The sequence below is a fragment of the Lygodium microphyllum genome, chromosome 25 (assembly GCF_053477565.2).
Source record: "Lygodium microphyllum isolate KBCC chromosome 25, Lygodium_microphyllum_v1.1.10, whole genome shotgun sequence".
In the NCBI taxonomy this organism is placed as follows: Eukaryota; Viridiplantae; Streptophyta; class Polypodiopsida; order Schizaeales; family Lygodiaceae; genus Lygodium; species Lygodium microphyllum.
Window position 1 is genome coordinate 37543455 of NC_141159.1, and position 5468 is coordinate 37548922.

Consider the following 5468-nt stretch of genomic DNA (forward strand, 5'->3'; position numbering starts at 1 on the left):
CTGCCTTTAGGGGAGAGAGAGGGAGGAGAGAGAAAGACTGAAATTAGAGATCTTCATAGAGACCACCATTTGACGGGTGAGAGGCGGTGATAGAGTCAGCATGCAAGAGGGAAGCAAGGCCAATGATCAGTGATGGGGGTTGTTTGCAACAGCCATGCTCCATTGATCAACAATGGGGCACATTTTTCGGTGCCATGTTGATCACGATTTCTTCACTTCTCTCTCTCCACGATTTGCATGCCACATTTCATGTGGCATAAGTTGTCCAATGCCCAAAGGTCACCACTCATTTGGCCAAACTTTTGTCCACCTCTTCGCATCTTGACCGGTTTCTTGGCCATTTCCCTGTCCGGACTTGGAATTGAGCTCTGAAAAATCCTGGGCGTCCGGCTTCGTATCTCGCATTGGCCGGTAACTCTTGCCAACCCGCACGACTGTTTGAAAAATTATGAAAAATCAACAAGTGCCGCTCGAGCGCCTTTAAAGCACTTTGGCGCTTAAAATCGTCCTAGATCAAGCCGCCGCCTTTGACATTGAATATTTTTCCCTTGATATTCATAATTTTTAGCTATTTTTAAGCACTTCTCGGCACCAAAATTCCACTCTCATTGGCGACCACGGGATAGGGCGACTCAGCCCGTCGAATCCACGAACATATCTGCACATAAACAACCAAAATAATCTTCTGGCAGGCTTCTCTGACTGCCTCACAACTAACAGGAACTCCTGGAACGGCTGCCTAGAAGGCTAGCAGAACAGGGTCACTAGGACCCCCTTCTAAAACAGGTCTTTCGATGCCTGACAATGTCTTTACAAGAGGCAATGACTTCTCCGACCTCCCTCAAACATACTAAACCGAAACCTCGGGACTTCATGCCTTGGACACCGGTCCCCAACAAGAAACGAAAAAAACCCCCCTTAACGAGCACACAAACACATATAGCATAAAAACCACACTACTCATAAAGGAAGGATATCGACTCAGCCCGTCGAATCCACGAACATATCTGCACATAAACAACCAAAATAATCTTCTGGCAGGCTTCTCTAACTGCCTCACAACTAACAGGAACTCCTGGAACGGCTGCCTAGAAGGCTGGCAGAACAGGGTCACTAGGACCCCCTTCTAAAACAGGTCTTTTGATGCCTGACAATGTCTTTACAGGAGGCAATGACTACTCCGACCTCCCTCAAACATACTAAAGCGAAACCTCGGGACTTCATGCCTTGGACGCCGGTCCCCAACAAGAAACGAAAAAAACCCCCCTTAACGAGCACACAAACACATATAGCATAAAAACCATAGTACTCATAAAGGAAGGATATCACCTGGATAGGGCCACCAGAAGCTTCCACGCAACAAAAAGCCTTCGTCCAAGCTTGTCTTTCAAACCTGTCTAGCACAAAACTCAAACAAGATACCATTAACTGCACCCGCACTAAACAGACAACTGGCCCTCTTGGCCTAATGAAATAAAACACTTCACTACAAAACTGAATCGGCCCTCTTGGCCTAATGAAATTAAACATAGTAACACCTACACATCCTTCCTTGGAATAGCACAGATATACAATCATAAGCTCCTTTCCAAGGAGGAAAAATAAGCTCGTAGCCCTAAACTAAATGCATGAGGTTATGACCCATCCCTCCTGCATAGATAGCAAGAGGCGTAAGCATAATATGATGTCTAATCAACCTATGGGTCCCAGATAATAACGGTAAATTGGTCTCGGCTACTCTTTGCATCACCCATATCAACCATCGTCTGCCATATATTGCATGTTTTGATAACATCCCCCACAAGCGACCGGGTCCTGTTTCATCATTGATCACAATATCCAAACTAGGACCACAATTAAAGAAGAGGTCTTCTTCATAAGCAAGATTTGCTAGTGAATCCGCAAATTGATTCTAGTAACATGGAATTAGCTGAAAAGACACTCTCTCAAACTCCTCAAGTAGGGTCATAGTAGTCCGATGATACATACAAAGGATGGGAATCCGCACTGTGTACATCCCATCTAGCTGATTCAGGATCAAATGGGAATCCCCTTTTACTAACAATCGACGAATACCACCTTGCTTGGCAATATACAGTCCCATAATCAAGACTTTATACTCCACCATATTGTTAGCGAATCCTACCCCGAGATAAGCAGCTAACTTCATCGTAACTCTTCGTCGGGAATCTCGGATTACTACTCCCACACTTCCTTTTCTATTAGGGCCCCTGGACGCTCCGTCAAAATATAGTGTATACATCCACAATGGGTTTACACAGCCGGCCATCACAAACTCCTCTATTCTTAGTTATGATAATCAAAGTTTAGCATGTTGAGAGGATGAACTGACGACTCCATCCCACCTTCTTCATTGAAGTCAACAGGGATACTCGTCAACAATCATAGACAGTGATGGCAGAAGACTTTAATCTCCCACACAAAAGTTCCGTCCTCTTGCTCAATCACCTTATATCCTTTGCTCCACCAAATGAGTTTCCCCTGATGGTATCTTTGCTCCAGATATGGGTGCTCCAAATAAGGGATTAACCGACCCATCAACCGTCTTTTAAACTCTTTTCCGCAGGTCTCACATCATTCCTAGCATGGACCTGCAATGCATTTCCTGTTAGTAAACTAAGATCATAGAGTGATATCTCAAAATGAGAGTTTTCTTTGTAGGAGGTGTTGTTCCATGAAACAATCCCTAGCACAGTTGAAGATGGGATAGTGCTCTAAGATCATTCAAAGGCCAAACCAACATTGAGCCTAAGTTTGTGAGTTCTTTTGAGAATGTTGTGATAGAACATGGAAATATAGCTTGAAATCCCATTGAAATATATGACTTTAGAGACACCACATGTAATTTTGAGAGCCTTGAAGATAATTGAAAATCTCTCTAAATAAAGTCCTAGGGGTATGTGAAATATGTAGTTGCCTCAAAATTACCTTGCAAAGATGATGGTTAAATGAGGATATTTGGTTGGAACCTTTAAACAAAGTAATAGGTATGCTTTTAGATTGCAACCTTTAGGATTAAATTGTGGTCTCTATAGTGCTGAGTCTTATATAGATCATAGTGAGGGTCTTTTAGCTTGGCTCGATAGTTGCATCAATGATGAAGATAGATGGCTACTTGCCATGGATGAAGAGATTAAATAAATATTTTTTGGGGTTATGGGACGCAATGATGTTAATGTTTTCATAGTAAAGGATCATTTATTAGTTATAGAAAATGTGTATAGGGAGTTAGACTTACAAATGTGTGCTTAGGATGGTGAAGCATTTTCTTAGATTGAGACAAGAAGGGAGCTAGCAATGCATCATGTAGATGGCGCACCAATATTTGATGATGATGACATTGTTGAAGTGCCTCTAGAGTCTACTTTGCCAGATATGAGTTGCCATGGGGAGACTAGCGATGGTTTTGATGTGTTTGATAGGGTGTGGTTTCATGGACATGCATTTCATGAGAGCGTCCCTTATCTAAATTGTCTTGAATTTAAAGTAGACCTTGATCCCTTAAAAGTTTCCTATGATGCATCTTATGTCTTAGGTGAGAATGAGAAAATTGAGCAAGATAAAGATTGGAGTTGCGATGGCCCAATAGTTGAAACAAAACACAAGGTAGAGAATATGGTAAAAGGAGCTAAGGAAAGAATTTCTTATATGACATTAACCAGTCAAAAGGAAACTTTACGTAGAAATTTGGACTTCTTGATACACAATGTATGGAAATGTGGTGAGCAAAAAATGGAATTTAATGGAGACGAGGACTCCAACATTGTGTTAATGGACAAGAGTGCAATTAAATAACTAGGGATGAAAGGAAATGAGACTAATCATGATGATGATAAATATACCCTATGAATATTCACATGGAGAAGAGTATCATAAAGATATTTTTGTAGGCCAAAAGAACATAAGAAAGTTTTTAAGTGATACAATAATTCAAATAGCATTGAAAAATGAAAAGAGACTAGATGGAATCAAGAGAGGACTTGGTTATCAAAATCTTTGGTTGTAGATATGTTAATACTATATGTGTTAGGTCTTTATGTTTCAAGGATGCGATAGTTAACTTTTGAAGCTTTATTGACTTACAAAATTACATTTTAGAAGAGAAATCTTGAAGATAGTTAAGCGGGCTTCACACATGTACTCGAGGGTTCACCTTATAGAACATGTAAGATATGTGAGTAATCTATAGGATTATAGTTACAAAAGGGGTTTATTAATTACAATTTTGAAAAAACCTATAAGTTTACTAAAATAGAAGGGGACATTTTATGACCTCATACTGTGTAAAGAAATGATAATTCCTTAATACCCTTTGAACACATGCTATATAGATGATTTCTTATAGGGGCATGCCGTAAGGTTGTGTATAAGGATTTTAAATAGTGTTAGAAAACTTTGATGGAAAAGCTAGCAAAAGTGGGTTTGGGATGTGTATAAGGCTTTAACTCCCTTCTTTGCAAACTACATCCATGCCATGTAGAGAAGATGCATTGAGATGTGCCATTTTATACACTAGTATGGCATGAGGAGTGCTAAGATTCTACCAAGAAAAGTTAAAAGCATAAGCACATTTGACAGCATCATCATTGTGCACACATCTTTTGGCATTGCATAAATGAAAATTCATGCACTCAATAGGAACCCTCACTGGAGAGGGTAAGGTGGTTGGGAGAGTATGAGTGTCATGTAGGAATCCATCAGCTTAGAGAGAGGGGTTGCTTATCATATTGTAACAATTTTGATTGCTTCTGAGTGTAAAGGGGCATAGTACATTCTCATATCTTCAAAGAGAGGTGAGGTCACGATGTTGAAGGGCAATTGCATCGAGCCACAAATCCACAAAGGATATGAAGTGAACAAGTCAAGAGAAAGTTCCAAAATTGGCATCAAGAGAGAATCTTTATGAAAGTTAGAAGCCTAACTCTAGGATTCGTACACAAAGTGCAAGACTTTAAGTGAAACTCAAAGCACCAAAAGGCCAATAGCATGTACCCTTGTCCTTTCTTTAGTCATGTTGAATTAACTCTCTTGACATGGTACATCCTCTTTCTCAATGGTTATGGTGATGACACATGTTTGTTGAATGGAAGATAGTATTGAATTCAAGAAAGATTTGGACAACAAGGTTTGACAAAAGGAGAAATTGAGTAAATAATAATGTACTAGTCATGAATTTAGCATGGACATAGGGATTCACATTGAGACATTTGATAAAAAAGGAATATAAAGAGGTAACTTTGTCTTCTTGTCTTCAGCTTCAATTTTCCATCAACTTTCATCGGGCTTCACCACCTTTGCAATCTTCTAGATGCTCAATCCTCCACATTCAATATTCCTCTATTAGCAAGTGAGGAATTGCAGGCCTCCATCTTGCTTATGTTGGAAGAGCATAAAATTGGCAGGTTCCATCCCCGATAACTTAGTAGCATGAATTAGTTCATATCTGA